Source organism: Zeus faber (genome assembly GCF_960531495.2).
Source record: "Zeus faber genome assembly, chromosome: 11".
Taxonomy (NCBI): domain Eukaryota; kingdom Metazoa; phylum Chordata; class Actinopteri; order Zeiformes; family Zeidae; genus Zeus; species Zeus faber.
This window is the reverse complement of record NC_137205.1, coordinates 16,207,632-16,216,000: the sequence shown is the minus strand read 5'-3', so window position 1 is coordinate 16,216,000 and position 8,369 is coordinate 16,207,632. Positions and strand designations below refer to the sequence as shown.

Sequence of the window (8,369 nt, the reverse complement as noted above, 5' to 3'; positions counted from 1 at the left end):
ACCACCTCAAGCAAAAAATCAATCAGGAGAAGAAGGCATACTTTTATGAACATAAAAACATTGTAAAACAATGCACCAACCCATACCAAGTCCAGCTCCTTGTACACAAAAAATGTATTTGGCCGAGCAAACAGATTTGGATTCTCATAAAAGTCACATATTCCGTTGCTCACATTATAGACTAGAGAGGGGTTTCCTTCACTTGGACAGTGTGCTCAGTGTATGTGCCGGGTGTCACCTCCCACATTAGCACAGATGGTCACTTAACTCCCCGGGCAATCTTCAAGCGGAGAATGCTATAGAATACTTCCGACCGCGGATGACAAACTACCCATCGGCAGCTGGCAACTTATTTTAATGCCAGTCACAGCGGCTTCCAGGCGAGGTGCAGTAAGGGGATAGCCCACAGATAGCCAGTGTCACCTCCCCATATGTACCCTCAGCCACATGTCTCCGAATTAACCACGAGTCTACAAACTCTTCCTGGTTTTCAAGTAGCATTTGGCCTCGTGCGTACAGTGTTAATAATAGTACGACTAAGAATAAAGGTCGCTCTCGCTCTTCTGGTGCCGAGGCCCTCAGACAGGTAGCTTGACCGAGCCCACCTTCTGTGCTCAGTTAGAGGTGTTCCCGGTTGTTAAGCCCCACTGATGTATTTTGTGTCGTTTACTTTTTCAGTCTCCACACAGTCTCTGGCTTTTGTCTCGTGCCCCCTTGACAGACACACATGCGCGGGAACCCTTTCCGAGGTCTCCATCGGCTCCCTACCGTTAAGAGTTATCATCTGCATAACGCAGGCGCACACACTGCGCCATCTGCAAAGCATTACAGTAAATTGCAGGAATAGAGGAACGATTTCACGCGTGTCCCGCAGGGTCCAGATGTAGCCCCGGAGTCAAAAAGCCGCAACTGAGTTTTATGTTTTCATGAGAAATAAATCTTTCGCTTCCCTCTATCACGCAGCCAATGCGGATCCAGAAACACAAAGCACGACGCCCCGAATGCTCATTCCAAATCTCCGCTTGTGTCTCACACACCTATGCATGCACACACACACACACACACACCCATACACACCACACACACACACACACACACACACACATCCTTTTGTCCACACTCAGCACTCAGGCTGCCTGAGTGCTGAGGTTGCCCAGGTGCACGGTGTGTAAGTTATTTATCCACGGCAACAAGCCTGTGTGTGTTGGAAAGAGTGGAAGACTAGCGTCGCCACAGCTAGGGATTCAGATGTTCACTTCCAGACTGACCGCGGTCTGGTCCTTTTCTAGGAAAACAGTTCTGTAGCTGTAGGTATATAGCCAATTGCTGAGCGCACGCACGCACGCACGCACGCACGCACGCACACACGCACACACACACACACACACACACACACACACACACACACACACACACACCACACGCCTCTCAGATCTCACAGTCATCACTTAAGCTCTCCAGTCGTAATCCCTATCTTTCCACCATTCCTTTGTGCAGATCAACAGTCTAAGTGCGGTTAAACGTCCAGAACTGTTAGGTCTTGCTCAATCTCTTCCATAGCAATTTGGCCGGTGGAGTGCGTCACATTTGAGTGGCTGTTCTACCATTACTACACACACCATCAGGGTGTTGGAGCCCTAATCATCTTGGCCCAGTAAAAGATGGAGAGGCCAAATGCGGACCGTGCTATAACACTACCCAGGGGAAGGAACCCAGTAAAAATGCTGGCTTGGGACCAGGCTCAACTCTACCCTTGGGCCTACAAAGCCTGAGACACTAAACTTAACTCAAGTCTTTGTTTGCCTTTTTTTCCCTGTTATTTTCAGAACTAGATGTGGGCCATGTTCTTTGTTTCATTAGAACATTTTAAAACATTTTTACTATATTTTAGTTGTCATGGTTTTCATTGACAAGCTACTTTCTGGTACATTTTGTCATTAGTTAAAAAAATAAATAAATTAATTAAGAATTACTAATACAATTATTTTTATTCTATTTCCTTACAGCTATCTTGCACTTGTATCCGGTTGCTCCAATGATCGATCTATGTTTTAATTTTTTCTAGCCTGTAAATGTAATTTATCTACCACTTCCTCGTTGTTGTTGTTGTTGTTTTTGTATACATAAGGTTTATTTGAGGCGAAAAAAAAAAAAAAAGACCATTTTCAAGTTTATAATTATATTTCTTTCTGTTTTTAGTACCGGATTATAAATCCCCCCCCATTAAACAATTCAGCTGAAATCCATCAGCTCAAACACATGCGCGTGCTGAGGTTCACCTCATGAGAGGTCGCCAGATCACAAGACGAACTCAGGAAACCCTCAGAAGTCTGGCTGTCGCCATGTGATACACACCCCTATGTCAGACGCAAACATATCCAGAGCTCCGTTCATGACATAAGCGCACGTCACGGTCTGAGGCCTTTGTCTCCTCGTGGATCACAAGACGCTCCGTGAGGTTTGTTTTAACATGTAGAGGAACAGGGAGGGTTCAGCGGACAGTGGAACGCACAACGTAGAGGGTTAGGTCCAGGACAAATGGTGAACTACACTCCTGGGGTGGTTTCTGATCGAAATAGCGTAGCAAGTGTAGCATTTAATCAGAACCGTGTTGTACCATGAGGAATCTTTTTATTTGAGCCATGGTAAGAAACGTCATAACGTTAACACACTTTAATAATATTTGTTATTGTAAACCTAATAGTAAAAAATGTACGACAACAATAAAATGATCGTGACTGAGTACATCTCTAGTAATGTAGTAGTATTAATGTAGTAACACATTCATTGCATTAAAAAAATAGCTTTTATAAAAAAAAAAGCTTTTTGCAAATATCTAAGAATACAACAATATATAAGAAGACAGCAAACGCATTGTTTCCTAACTTCTGATTCAGAAATAGCTGAAGATATGCAAACAGCCATTATTCTTGTAACCAGGAAGTTTCCCAATGAGGTTTAGGATTTACACAGACCTGGATGGCTTTTATAATATGGACTATTGCCCTGATGCTCGATTCACTGCATATGAGTCTGTTTAGTTTGATACACATCATTGAAATGCATAAATGTACCCTTGTTTTGTCCTTATATGTTTTTTTTATTATTAAACTCAGGACTACTACTAACCTTCTTACGTTTGGTTAGAAGTTGTATAAATATGTGCTACACATGTACATTCTGTACTTACATATACATGTAAGCTTGTGTCTGTATTTGTGCGTCAGTTGGCGTGGGCTGAATGAAGATGTGACTCTTCCTTTCCCTCAGGCCTGGGCTGCCTGGCTTCCCACAGTCCCTCAGCTTCCGACCCGCCATTACCCAGCATGCATCTTTGGGAATTACCATAGCGGAGGGGAGCGGAAACCTGGGAAGCAATGGCAATTTAGATGGATACAGTTAATTGGTAGCTGCTGTTAGAGGGCCGAGAGACAGGAGGGAATATATGGCAGGTGCTGATGTATACAAGCAGTGCGAAGGAGGCAGAAGTTGCCGCTATCGCTGTGAGAACAATTCAAACAGCTTGCTTACAGTGCGCGGATGCCAAATGCCCCAGATCAGGTGGAGCACTGTATCTGTCCAAACACGGGTGTCAAATATTGACTCTTCCCACCTATGCTCTTCTGCCAGTTTGACCCATTGTAGGCCGTTCTGATCCCTCGTAAAGCTGTCTTCCTGATCCACTTCTTCTACAGCAGAAATCAAGTGGACGTTGTATCGCTTCTCATGTCTAGCTTCAGCCGGGGGCCTAAACAGAGGTTCTCGGGCGCGGTGGCCAGCCTGGTTTTTACTGTCGTATGCTGGCACAATGGTACAAAAGATGAATCTTAATTAAAATAATGTAACCAATATGATAAAGGAAAATAATGAAGTTTTAACTCAAGAAATATGCATTTTTAATATATGTTTGTATTTTTTGTGAATTGATTTTGAATAATTGTTAATTCCTTCATCATCCATTGGTGGGCCTCACAATACGGGTCTATGGGCCGCATGTGGATCTTGGGCCGCAAATTGGCCACCACTGCTCTAAGGGGACTTGTGACCCTATGAGAACAACATTTTTCCTAAAAAGGATGCGGGGCGTTTGTCTGAGAGATCGTGTTTTGCCCTTTCTCACCATTTCTCTGTCAGATTGATGGTTGGATGGTCAGTGTTAATGAACCTGACCTTGGAATCGCAGACAGGATGTCGTAATACAGAGGATTTCCGCCGCCTCCCTGTTCATTGCCTTGTTTATTGTGTTGTTTGTCTACCGTTTTTTTTTTGTTGCTATCATTATTTTGGATTCTTTTTGTTATTTTCTTTATGGTTCTGTCATGGTGTTTTGGCATCGTCATTGGAACAAGCTGCGAGCTCGATGTGAACTCTTGGATAATTATGTCTGCCTATGACATGAAAAGACCCTTAATTCAAACCTCAAGAAAATGCGCACCAAATGATTACGATTATGTTTTATTTTTGTCGAAAGGAAAAACAGACAGACAGGTAGACGGAAACGCTGGAAAGGTTGGAGCGAGGTTTACTGCTCTGCTGATTCTGCCATTTGCAATTTGAAAAGGTTTTAAAGTTAACCGACTTCTATCATTGGGTTAATTGAAAGCATCCCCCCCTATTCCGTTATAGTGTCATGAAGGCCTTACTTTTTAAGCTGACCACAGGCTAGTACTGAGCCCAGGTTATCCTTGTTATCTGTTTATGCGTAGAGTTAATTATTTGTCCTCTCTGGGGCTTAAAGAGAGGGATTTGTGCTTATCGCCGTAGCTCTGATAAGGGGGAGATAGAAGAGTGGAGAGAGAGAGAGCGAGAGGAGCAGCAGAGAAGATTGAAGATCTAAGGAGAAGGGCTGAGATACCATTGGGGATGGCGGAGGGCGTGGGCTTGGTCACTGAGGGTCAACCAAACGTGGCGTTTTACCGCGAAAGTCGAGGAAAGCCGCGCACACACTTCCCCGTTGTTTGTTTGCTGGTTATTTGCTTTTCCTTTCGTTGATCTGAACACATGCATACTTATCCCCGAGGCGGTTCCGTGCGCCCTCTCGTACCGGTGCGGTATGCCGGGTATTGAGTGACAGCGGTGCGCCTAAGGCTCCGCACAGGAGGCGATCTGTCTGCGGGCCAGCTATGCAGACGCCGCACGCTCCGCTTTCACAGAACAAGGAGGGAAAGCTCCCGTCGGGACTCAGAGGGGGGAAACTACGCCTCATGGGGCCCTCGTCAGATTGCCAGTGAGGAATGTCTATCTTGATAAAGTAGGCAGGAGTGTGCCGTCTACCTTGTCAAACCTGCGTGAATTACGGATAAGTGCATACGTATAAACCCAACCACAGGCATCTGCAGTACACAGCCTGTACTCTATGTTCAGATGAAGAAAAGCATGCAAGCAGATACGCAGCACGCCGCTCCAATTCAACCCCCCTCTCTCCCTCTCTCTCTCTCTCTCTTTCTCCCTCGCTCACCTCCTCGTCCGCTTACACTTTTACTCATTGAGGGGCCGCGCATCCCTGTATGGATTGAAACGTTGTGTGTTCAACGTGTGTGTGGAGCACTTTTAGTGTCCAGGCCTCAGTCGCTCGCTCTCTCAATCTCTCACCCGCAGCCCCGTGCGGTTTCTTTCAGCCCTTCTTGAGTTTCGTCCGAATTGCTGTCGTCTTGGTACTGAAGGTTACTTCTTGGACACACTCGGAGAAAGACTACCATTGATGTGTTGTGTAGAGACGCATTGTGGAGATGCACGGCACGGTCTCCCGTCGCTCTAACTCTATTGTTATGGCAATTTGTGGTGGCGCTCTCGGCCCCGCTGGTTTCTGCGACTTACAGTCAGCGGGGTTGGTCTTCCCCTCCATGTCGCGTGCGTTTTTTCTTTTTTTGTTTCGTTTTTTTGGGGAATGTAGCGTTTCTGTACAAAACCTCTTCGCAAAACTCCTCTGTCTTTTCTCGAGGCCTCTCATTGTGCAAACATTTGTTTGGCGACGTTCAAAACAAACACGCGCATTAACACGCTGATCAGGGCTGTCATTGCTCTCCACCTCCAAACCCGTCCTCTTGTAAACTCTCGTTGGACTCTTCTCGGTGTGTGCTGCAGGAAAAAAACAGCACCGACGCATCCACACACACACAGAGGTGTGTCTTTCACGGTAACGCGCGGTGTTTATAGTTCCGTGTGCGTGTGTGTGTGTGTGTGTGTGTGTGGACCTTGTGGGCGGTCGGAGAAGTGGTCAACGAAACAGGGAGGATAGAAACAAACAGAGGCAAGAGAAAGAACAACTGAGAAACCTGCTAAATGAACTTGTCTTGTCAGCACAAAACAAATAACGACACAAATAAAAAAAACCTTTCTGCAGTACAATTCATGCATAGAAACGCAATTCAAAATAACCCCAAATGAGGAATTGTGACTCTCAAGTGGTATTCACGGGTCTGTGGGAAAGATGGTAAATAATAATTTAGCATATATTCAGAATTGCTGAAGAACTTTTAGTTAGCTTAGTCTTAAAATAAAGTCCATTCTACATTTTCTGTCGTTCTCTTCATCCCTTTCTACACTTCTTTCCCGTTCTTCCTATCTCTTTCCTTAGTTTGCCGCTCTCCACTGTTCCATACCTCTTCCTTACAGGTTATATAACCTAAAAGGTCGGTTTGACTTGACTACCAGACCAGTTTCTCTAATGGCTGCGTTGTGCGGGTGGTCAGAAACCTTGGCTTCCTCCCTGACCATGATTTATATACAATAACAGCGTAAAATGTGACCGAAATGAATGGTGTGTGTGTGTGTGTGTGTGTGTGTGTGTGTGTGTGTGTGTGGTGTGTGTGTGTGTGTGTGTGTGTGTGTGTGTGTGTGTGTGTGTGTGTGTGTGTGTGTGTGTGTGTGTGTGTGTGTGTGTGTGTGTGTTTGTTTGTGTGTGTGTGTGTGTGTGTGTGTGTGTGTGTGGGCTGAATGATGGAGTTCTGGCAGTAAATGGGAGTTGATGCTAAAGTGCCAGTCGCAGCTTATCCCCGAAGTCAAGGCTGCGGTGTCCTCTCTATCTTTGCTTTCCTCTTCTCTCTCTCTCTCTCTCCCTCTCTCTCTCTCTCTCTCACTCCCTTTTTTTATCTTCTCTCTCTCTCTCCCACTTTTTCCCTCTGTGTCTACCTGATGAGTTCCATCTGTTATCATTACTCATTACTCCACCCCCACTATTCTCCTCCTTCATCCTCTGTGTGGAATTGTTGATTGGAAGCAGTTGTAATAATTTAATTTAATTAATTACATTTCATTTCTCTCAAAATGTTGAGAGGAAGGTACTTTACCAAAACTATTTCCAATCAAATCTCTCTCTCTCTCTCTCTCTCTCTCTCTCTCTCTCTCTCGGTCTCCCAATCTTTCTATTTCACTCTCCCAAAAAAGCCTAAAGGTATTGCAGTCAAGTCATAAAGGCACTCACTTAAAGGACACTCATGGTTCCAAGCAAGCAGGCAAGCAAAAACATGCACACACACACTCTCTCTCCCTCTCTCACACACACACACACACACACACACACACACACACCAATATAACTGAAAAACAGTCCCTCCCAGCTGCTGAGATCTGTTCCACTCCTGTGTGATAGCATCTTATCTCTTACCCCCCCCCCCCACGCCCCCCATGCCTCTATTTCTTCTCCCGTACAGTAAATCTCCTCGACTCTGGCAGGTATTTATGATCGTCTCGTCGTACACCCCTCGGTGCCGCTCATTAAAACAGCTGATTTAGTGTGGGTGTGCACAGGCGGCGGAGCGGTTTCACTCGGGCTAAAACGAAAGTTTCCCACATGCAGTCCGTCCACCCCGGACCGTGAGCGTGCGTGGGGGCGGGGGGGGGGGGGTTTAGAGTGCCGCTACGGGGGCGGCAACTCGGGCCGAGGGGAATGTGTTGGAATAACGTTGACGCAACAAGGCCTTAAACCCAGGGCTGGCCACTGGCGGAAACAGTCTATGTGGTTGTTTAGGGCCACAACAGCAACGCGATCACTGTGACGTTCTTTGTTCTAGTGCCGGCCGGACGCGTGAGCGGACTGAATCCAGGAGCTGCGTCCGCTGCGCATCCCCGTTCACCGTTTCTCCGAAAAACAATAAAAACAGTGTTTTTATTTGATATCTATTTATCCTCCTCCGTTTCCTAATTGAACAAAACAAAAAAGGCCCCGCGCTTCCCGTGCCCCGTCACGCATGATCTCAACTGATACAGTATAAGTAATTTCATACAATAGCAGTATGATGAAGGGCAGTGAAAATGAAATAGTATTTGACAGTTTAGGGGCAAAAAGCTTAAAAATAGACATTTTATTAGTGTTTCGTTTAACTTAGGTTATTAGACAGTGAGATATGAATTTCTTTCTTTGTTTTTTT

At 45.5% G+C, this 8,369-nt stretch overlaps 1 protein-coding gene across 1 annotated transcript in view; it reads left to right on the top strand.

Annotated features, from left to right (window-relative positions):
- Positions 1-8,369, top strand: part of coro7 (coronin 7) — a 120,109-nt gene that overhangs the window by 91,682 nt on the left and 20,058 nt on the right. The window lies entirely within an intron of this gene.